This window comes from Bombus huntii, chromosome 3 (genome assembly GCF_024542735.1).
Source record: "Bombus huntii isolate Logan2020A chromosome 3, iyBomHunt1.1, whole genome shotgun sequence".
Taxonomy (NCBI): Eukaryota; Metazoa; Arthropoda; class Insecta; order Hymenoptera; family Apidae; genus Bombus; species Bombus huntii.
In genome coordinates, this window is record NC_066240.1 from 4,263,628 (window position 1) to 4,276,204 (window position 12,577).

Consider the following 12,577-nt stretch of genomic DNA (forward strand, 5'->3'; position numbering starts at 1 on the left):
GTAATACCATATAACGTAATACGTTATAACGTTATACCATATGACGTTATAGCATATAACGTAATACGTTATTACGTTATACCATATAACGTAATACGTTATGACGTAATACCATATAACGTAATAAGTTGTAACGTTATACCATATAACGTAATACGTTATAACGTTATACTATATGACGTTATACCATATAACGTATTACGTTGTGACGTAATACCATATAACGTAATACGTTAAAAAAGTTATACCACATAACGCAATACGTTTTGACGTAATACCATATAACGTAATACGTTATAACGTTATACCATACAACGTATTACGTTATGACGTAATACCATATAAGGTAATACGTTCTAACGTTATACCATATAACGTAATACGTTATAACGTTATACCATATAACGTAATACGTTATGACGTAATACCATATAAAGTAATACGTTATAACGTTATACCATATGACGTTATAGCATATAACGTAATACGTTATTACGTTATACCATATAACGTAATACGTTATAACGTAAAACCATATAAGGTAATACGTTATAACGTTATACCATATAACGTAATACGTTAAAACGTAATACCATATAACGTAATACGTTATAACGTTATACCATATAACGTAATCCGTTATGACGTAATACCGTATAACGTAATACGTTATAACGTTATACCATATAACGTAATCCGTTATGACGTTATACCATATGACGTTATACCATATAACGTATTACGTTGTGACGTAATAACATATAACGTAATACGTTAAAAAAGTTATACCACATAACGCAATACGTTTTGACGTAATACCATATAACGTAATACGTTATAACGTTATACCATACAACGTATTACGTTATGACGTAATACCATATAACGTAATACGTTATAACGTTATACCATATGAAGTTATACTATATAACGTAATACGATATAACGTTATACCATATAACGTAATAAGTTATAACGTAATACCACATAACCTAATACGTTATAACGTTATACCATATAACGTAATACGTTATAACGTTATACCATATAACGTAATACGTTATAACGTTATACCATATGACGTTATACCATATAAGGTAATACGTTCTAACGTTATACCATATAACGTAATACGTTATAACGTAATACCATATAACGTAATACGTTATAACGTTATACCATATAACGTATTACGTTATGACGTAATACCATATAAAGTAATACGTTATAACGTTATACCATATGACGTTATAGCATATAACGTAATACGTTATTACGTTATACCATATAACGTAATACGTTATAACGTAATACCATATAAGGTAATACGTTATAACGTTATACCATATAACGTAATACGTTAAAACGTAATACCATATAACGTAATACGTTATAACGTTATACCATATAACGTAATCCGTTATGACGTAATACCGTATAACGTAATACGTTATAACGTTATACCATATAACGTAATCCGTTATGACGTAATACCATATAACGTAATACGTTATAACGTAATGCCATATAACGTAATACGTTATAACGTTATACCATATGACGTTATAGCATATAACGTAATACGTTATTACGTTGTACCATATAACGTAATTCGTTATAACGTAATACCATATAACGTAATACGTTATAACGTTATACCATATGACGTTATACCATATAACGTATTACGTTATAACGTTATACAATATGACGTAATGCATTATAACGTTATACCATATGACGTTATACCATATAACGTAATACGTTATAACGTTATACCATGTAACGTAATACGTTATAACGTAATACCATATAACGTAATACGATATAACGTTATACCATATGACGTTATAGCATATAACGTAATACGTTATTACGTTATACCATATAACGTAATAAGTTGTAACGTTATACCATATAACGTAATACGTTATAACGTAATACAATATAACGTAATACGTTATAACGTTATACCATATGACGTTATACCATATAACGTAATACGTTATAACGTTATACCATATAACGTATTACGTTATGACGTAATACCATATAACGTAATACGTTATAACGTTATACCATATGACGTTATAGCATATAACGTAATACGTTATTACGTTATAGCATATAACCTAATACGTTATAACGTTATACCATATAACGTAATACGTTATAACGTTATAGCATATAACGTAATACGTTATTACGTTATACCATATAACGTAATACGTTATGACGTAATACCATATAACGTAATAAGTTGTAACGTTATACCATATAACGTAATACGTTATAACGTAATACCATACAACGTAATACGTTATAACGTTATACCATATGAAGTTATACTATATAACGTAATACGTTATAACGTTATACCATATAACGTAATAAGTTATAACGTAATACCACATAACCTAATACGTTATAACGTTATACCATATAACGTAATACGTTATAACGTTATAACATATAACGTAATACGTTATAACGTTATACCATATGACGTTATACCATATAAGGTAATACGTTATAACGTTATACCATATAACGTAATACGATATAACGTAATACCATATAACGTAATACGTTATAACGTTATACCATATGACGTTATACCATACAACGTATTACGTTATAACGTTATACAATATGACGTAATACATTATAACGTTATACCATATGACGTTATACCATATAACGTAATACGTTATAACGTTATACCATGTAACGTAATACGTTATAACGTAATACCATATAACGTAATACGTTAAAACGTAATACCATATAACGTAATACGTTATAACGTTATACCATATAACGTAATCCGTTATGACGTAATACCATATAACGCAATACGTTATAACGTTATACCATATAACGTAATACGTTATAACGTTATACCATATAACGTAATACGTTATATCGTAATGCCATATAACGTAATACGTTATAACGTTATACCATATGACGTTATACCATATAACGTATTATGTTATAACGTTATACAATATGACGTAATACATTATAACGTTATACCATATAACGTAATACGTTATAACGTTATACCATGTAACGTAATACGTTATAACGTAATACCATATAACGTAATACGTTATAACGTTATACCATATGACGTTATAGCATATAACGTAATACGTTATTACGTTATACCATATAACGTAATACGTTATGACGTAATACCATATAACGTAATAAGTTGTAACGTTATACCATATAACGTAATACGTTATAACGTAATACAATATAACGTAATACGTTATAACGTTATACCATATGACGTTATACCATATAACGTAATACGTTATAACGTTATACCATATAACGTATTACGTTATGACGTAATACCATATAACGTAATACGTTATAACGTTATACCATATGACGTTATAGCATATAACGTAATACGTTATTACGTTATACCATATAACGTAATACGTTATAACGTAATACCATATAAGGTAATACGTTATAACGTTATACCATATAACGTAATAAGTTAAAACGTAATACCATATAACGTAATACGTTATAACGTTATACCATATAACGTAATCCGTTATGACGTAATACCATATAACGTAATACGTTATAACGTTATACCATATAACGTAATCCGTTATGACGTAATACCATATAACGTAATACGTTATAACGTAATGCCATATAACGTAATACGTTATAACGTTATACCATATGACGTTATAGCATATAACGTAATACGTTATAACGTTGTACCATATAACGTAATACGTTATAACGTAATGCCATATAACGTAATACGTTATAACGTTATACCATATGACGTTATACCATATTACGTATTACGTTATAACGTTATACAATATGACGTAATACATTATAACGTTATACCATATGACGTTATACCATATAACGTAATACGTTATAACGTTATACCATGTAACGTAATACGTTATAACGTAATACCATATAACGTAATACGTTATACCGTTATACCATATGACGTTATAGCATATAACGTAATACGTTATTACGTTATACCATATAACGTAATACGTTATGACGTAATAACATATAACGTAATAAGTTGTAACGTTATACCATATAACGTAATACGTTATAACGTTATACCATATGACGTTATACCATATAACGTATTACGTTGTGACGTAATACCATATAACGTAATACGTTAAAAAAGTTATACCACATAACGCAATACGTTTTGACGTAATACCATATAACGTAATACGTTATAACGTTATACCATACAACGTATTACGTTATGACGTAATACCATATAAGGTAATACGTTCTAACGTTATACCATATAACGTAATACGTTATATCGTAATACCATATAACGTAATACGTTATAACGTTATACCATATAACGTATTACGTTATGACGTAAAACCATATAAAGTAATACGTTATAACGTTATACCATATGACGTTATAGCATATAACGTAATACGTTATTACGTTATACCATATAACGTAATACGTTATGACGTAATACCATATAACGTAATACGTTATAACGTTATACCATATGACGTTATAACATATAACGTAATACGTTATAACGTTATACCATATGACGTTATACCATATAAGGTAATACGTTATAACGTTATACCATATAACGTAATACGATATAACGTAATACCATATAACGTAATACGTTATAACGTTATACCATATGACGTTATAGCATATAACGTAATACGTTATTACGTTATACCATATAACGTAATGCGTTGTAACGTAATACCATATAAGGTAATACGTTATAACGTTATACCATATAACGTAATAAGTTAAAACGTAATACCATATAACGTAATACGTTATAACGTTATACCATATAACGTAATCCGTTATGACGTAATACCATATAACGTAATACGTTATAACGTTATACCATATAACGTAATACGTTATAACGTTATACCATATAACGTAATACGTTAAAACGTAATACCATATAACGTATTACGTTATAACGTTATACCATATAACGTAATCCGTTATGACGTAATACCGTATAACGTAATACGTTATAACGTTATACCATATAACGTAATCCGTTATGACGTAATACCATATAACGTAATACGTTATAACGTAATGCCATATAACGTAATACGTTATAACGTTATACCATATGACGTTATAGCATATAACGTAATACGTTATAACGTTGTACCATATAACGTAATACGTTATAACGTTATACCATATGACGTTATACCATATAACGTATTACGTTATAACGTTATACAATATGACGTAATACATTATAACGTAATACCATATGACGTTATACCATATAACGTAATACGTTATAACGTTATACCATGTAACGTAATACGTTATAACGTAATACCATATAACGTAATACGATATAACGTTATACCATATGACGTTATAGCATATAACGTAATACGTTATTACGTTATACCATATAACGTAATACGTTATGACGTAATACCATATAACGTAATAAGTTGTAACGTTATACCATATAACGTAATACGTTATAACGTTATACCATATGACGTTATACCATATAACGTATTACGTTATGACGTAATACCATATAACTTAATACGTTAAAAAAGTTATACCACATAACGCAATACGTTTTGACGTAATACCATATAACGTAATACGTTATAACGTTATACCATATAACGTATTAAATTATGACGTAATACCATATAACGTAATACGTTATAACGTTATACCATATGAAGTTATACTATATAACGTAATACGTTATAACGTTATACCATATAACGTAATACCACATAACCTAATACGTTATAACGTTATACCATATAACGTAATACGTTATAACGTTATACCATATAACGTAATACGTTATAACGTTATACCATATGACGTTATACCATATAAGGTAATACGTTATAACGTTATACCATATAACGTAATACGTTATAACGTAATACCATATAACGTAATACGTTATAACGTTATACCATATGACGTTATACCATATAACGTATTACGTTATAACGTTATACAATATGACGTAATACATTATAACGTTATACCATATGACGTTATACCATATAACGTAATACGTTATAACGTTATACCATGTAACGTAATACGTTATAACGTAATACCATATAACGTATTACGTTATGACGTATTACCATATAACGTAATATGTTATAGCGTTATACCATATAACTTATACCTTATAACGTTATACCATATAACGTTATCGCATATAACGTAATACGTTATATCGTTATACAATATAAAGTAATACGTTATAACGTTATACCATATGATGTTATACCATATAACGTAATACGTTATAACGTTATACCATTTAACGTAATACGTTATAACGTAATACCATATAACGTAATACGTTATAACGTTATACCATATGACGTTATAGCATATAACGTAATACGTTATTACGTTATACCATATAACGTAATACGTTATGACGTAATACCATATAACGTAATAAGTTGTAACGTTATACCATATAACGTAATACGTTATAACGTTATACCATATGACGTTATAACATATAACGTAATACGTTATAACGTTATACCATATGACGTTATACCATATAAGGTAATACGTTATAACGTTATACCATATAACGTAATACGATATAACGTAATACCATATAACGTAATACGTTATAACGTTATACCATATGACGTTATAGCATATAACGTAATACGTTATTACGTTATAACGTAATACCATATAAGGTAATACGTTATAACGTTATACCATATAACGTAATAAGTTAAAACGTAATACCATATAACGTAATACGTTATAACGTTATACCATATAACATAATCCGTTATGACGTAATACCATATAACGTAATACGTTATAACGTTATACCATATAACGTAATCCGTTATGACGTAATACCATATAACGTAATACGTTATAACGTAATGCCATATAACGTAATACGTTATAACGTTATACCATATGACGTTATAGCATATAACGTAATACGTTATAACGTTGTACCATATAACGTAATACGTTATAACGTAATGCCATATAACGTAATACGTTATAACGTTATACCATATGACGTTATAGCATATAACGTAATACGTTATAACGTTGTACCATATAACGTAATACGTTATAACGTAATACCATATAACGTAATACGTTATAACGTTATACCATATGACGTTATACCATATAACGTATTACGTTATAACGTTATACAATATGACGTAATACATTATAACGTTATACCATATGACGTTATACCATATAACGTAATACGTTATAACGTTATACCATGTAACGTAATACGTTATAACGTAATACCATATAACGCAATACGATATAACGTTATACCATATGACGTTATAGCATATAACGTAATACGTTATTACGTTATACCATATAACGTAATAAGTTGTAACGTTATACCATATAACGTAATACGTTATAACGTAATACAATATAACGTAATACGTTATAACGTTATACCATATGACGTTATACCATATAACGTAATACGTTATAACGTTATACCATATAACGTATTACGTTATGACGTAATACCATATAACGTAATACGTTATAACGTTATACCATATGACGTTATAGCATATAACGTAATACGTTATTACGTTATACCATATAACGTAATACGTTATAACGTAATACCATATAAGGTAATACGTTATAACGTTATACCATATAACGTAATACGTTAAAACGTAATACCATATAACGTAATACGTTATAACGTTATATCATATAACGTAATCCGTTATGACGTAATACCGTATAATGTAATACGTTATAACGTTATACCATATAACGTAATCCGTTATGACGTAATACCACATAACGTAATACGTTATAACGTAATGCCATATAACGTAATACGTTATAACGTTATACCATATGACGTTATAGCATATAACGTAATACGTTATAACGTTGTACCATATAACGTAATAGGTTATAACGTAATACCATATAACGTAATACGTTATAACGTTATACCATATGACGTTATACCATATAACGTATTACGTTGTAACGTTATACAATATGACGTAATACATTATAACGTTATACCATATGACGTTATACCATATAACGTAATACGTTATAACGTTATACCATGTAACGTAATACGTTATAACGTAATACCATATAACGTAATACGATATAACGTTATACCATATGACGTTATAGCATATAACGTAATACGTTATTACGTTATACCATATAACGTAATACGTTATGACGTAATACCATATAACGTAATAAGTTGTAACGTTATACCATATAACGTAATACGTTATAACGTTATACCATATGACGTTATACCATATAACGTATTACGTTATGACGTAATACCATATAACGTAATACGTTATAACGTTATACCATATGAAGTTATACTATATAACGTAATACGATATAACGTTATACCATATAACGTAATAAGTTGTAACGTTATACCATATAACGTAATACGTTATAACGTTATACCATATGACATTATACCATATAACGTATTACGTTGTGACGTAATACCATATAACGTAATACGTTAAAAAAGTTATACCACATAACGCAATACGTTTTGACGTAATACCATATAACGTAATACGTTATAACGTTATACCATACAACGTATTACGTTATGACGTAATACCATATAACGTAATACGTTATAACGTTATACCATATGAAGTTATACTATATAACGTAATACGATATAACGTTATACCATATAACGTAATAAGTTATAACGTAATACCACATAACCTAATACGTTATAACCTTATACCATATAACGTAATACGTTATAACGTTATACCATATAACGTAATACGTTATAACGTTATACCATATGACGTTATACCATATAAGGTAATACGTTCTAACGTTATACCATATAACGTAATACGTTATAACGTAATACCATATAACGTAATACGTTATAACGTTATACCATATAACGTATTACGTTATGACGTAATACCATATAAAGTAATACGTTATAACGTTATACCATATGACGTTATAGCGTATAACGTAATACGTTATTACGTTATACCATATAACGTAATACGTTATAACGTAATACCATATAAGGTAATACGTTATAACGTTATACCATATAACGTAATACGTTAAAACGTAATACCATATAACGTAATACGTTATAACGTTATACCATATAACGTAATCCGTTATGACGTAATACCGTATAACGTAATACGTTATAACGTTATACCATATAACGTAATCCGTTATGACGTAATACCATATAACGTAATACGTTATAACGTAATGCCATATAACGTAATACGTTATAACGTTATACCATATGACGTTATAGCATATAACGTAATACGTTATAACGTTGTACCATATAACGTAATACGTTATAACGTAATACCATATAACGTAATACGTTATAACGTTATACCATATGACGTTATACCATATAACGTATTACGTTATAACGTTATACAATATGACGTAATACATTATAACGTTATACCATATGACGTTATACCATATAACGTAATACGTTATAATGTTATACCATGTAACGTAATACGTTATAACGTAATACCATATAACGTAATACGATATAATGTTATACCATATGACGTTATAGCATATAACGTAATACGTTATTACGTTATACCATATAACGTAATAAGTTGTAACGTTATACCATATAACGTAATACGTTATAACGTAATACAATATAACGTAATACGTTATAACGTTATACCATATGACGTTATACCATATAACGTAATACGTTATAACGTTATACCATATAACGTATTACGTTATGACGTAATACCATATAACGTAATACGTTATAACGTTATACCATATGACGTTATAGCATATAACGTAATACGTTATTACGTTGTACCATATAACGTAATACGTTATAACGTAATACCATATAAGGTAATACGTTATAACGTTATACCATATAACGTAATACGTTAAAACGTAATACCATATAACGTAATACGTTATAACGTTATACCATATAACGTAATCCGTTATGACGTAATACCGTATAACGTAATACGTTATAACGTTATACCATATAACGTAATCCGTTATGACGTAATACCATATAACGTAATACGTTATAACGTAATGCCATATAACGTAATACGTTATAACGTTATACCATATGACGTTATAGCATATAACGTAATACGTTATAACGTTGTACCATATAACGTAATACGTTATAACGTAATACCATATAACGTAATACGTTATAACGTTATACCATATGACGTTATACCATATAACGTATTACGTTATAGCGATATACAATATGACGTAATACATTATAACGTTATACCATATGACGTTATACCATATAACGTAATACGTTATAACGTTATACCATGTAACGTAATACGTTATAACGTAATACCATATAACGTAATACGATATAACGTTATACCATATGACGTTATAGCATATAACGTAATACGTTATTACGTTATACCATATAACGTAGTACGTTATGACGTAATACCATATAACGTAATAAGTTGTAACGTTATACCATATAACGTAATATGTTATAACGTTATACCATATGACGTTATACCATATAACGTATTACGTTATAACGTTATACAATATGACGTAATACATTATAACGTTATACCATATGACGTTATACCATATAACGTAATACGTTATAACGTTATACCATGTAACGTAATACGTTATAACGTAATACCATATAACGTAATACGTTATAACGTTATACCATATGACGTTATAGCATATAACGTAATACGTTATTACGTTATACCATATAACGTAATACGTTATGACGTAATAACATATAACGTAATAAGTTGTAACGTTATACCATATAACGTAATACGTTATAACGTTATACCATATGACGTTATACCATATAACGTATTACGTTGTGACGTAATACCATATAACGTAATAAGTTAAAAAAGTTATACCACATAACGCAATACGTTTTGACGTAATACCATATAACGTAATACGTTATAACGTTATACCATACAACGTATTACGTTATGACGTAATACCATATAAGGTAATACGTTCTAACGTTATACCATATAACGTAATACGTTATAACGTAATACCATATAACGTAATACGTTATAACGTTATACCATATAACGTATTACGTTATGACGTAAAACCATATAAAGTAATACGTTATAACGTTATACCATATGACGTTATAGCATATAACGTAATACGTTATTACGTTATACCATATAACGTAATACGTTATAACGTAAAACCATATAAGGTAATACGTTATAACGTTATACCATATAACGTAATACGTTAAAACGTAATACCATATAACGTAATACGTTATAACGTTATACCATATAACGTAATCCGTTATGACGTAATACCGTATAACGTAATACGTTATAACGTTATACCATATAACGTAATCCGTTATGACGTAATACCATATAACGTAATACGTTATAACGTAATGCCATATAACGTAATACGTTATAACGTTATACCATATGACGTTATAGCATATAACGTAATACGTTATAACGTTGTACCATATAACGTAATACGTTATAACGTTATACCATATGACGTTATACCATATAACGTATTACGTTATAACGTTATACAATATGACGTAATACATTATAACGTTATACCATATGACGTTATACCATATAACGTAATACGTTATAACGTTATACCATGTAACGTAATACGTTATAACGTAATACCATATAACGTAATACGATATAACGTTATACCATATGACGTTATAGCATATAACGTAATACGTTATTACGTTATACCATATAACGTAATACGTTATGACGTAATACCATATAACGTAATAAGTTGTAACGTTATACCATATAACGTAATACGTTATAACGTTATACCATATGACGTTATACCATATAACGTATTACGTTATGACGTAATACCATATAACTTAATACGTTAAAAAAGTTATACCACATAACGCAATACGTTTTGACGTAATACCTTATAACGTAATACGTTATAACGTTATACCATATAACGTATTAAATTATGACGTAATACCATATAACGTAATACGTTATAACGTTATACCATATGAAGTTATACTATATAACGTAATACGTTATAACGTTATACCATATAACGTAATACCACATAACCTAATACGTTATAACGTTATACCATATAACGTAATACGTTATAACGTTATACCATATAACGTAATACGTTATAACGTTATACCATATGACGTTATACCATATAAGGTAATACGTTATAACGTTATACCATATAACGTAATACGTTATAACGTAATACCATATAACGTAATACGTTATAACGTTATACCATATGACGTTATACCATATAACGTATTACGTTATAACGTTATACAATATGACGTAATACATTATAACGTTATACCATATGACGTTATACCATATAACGTAATACGTTATAACGTTATACCATGTAACGTAATACG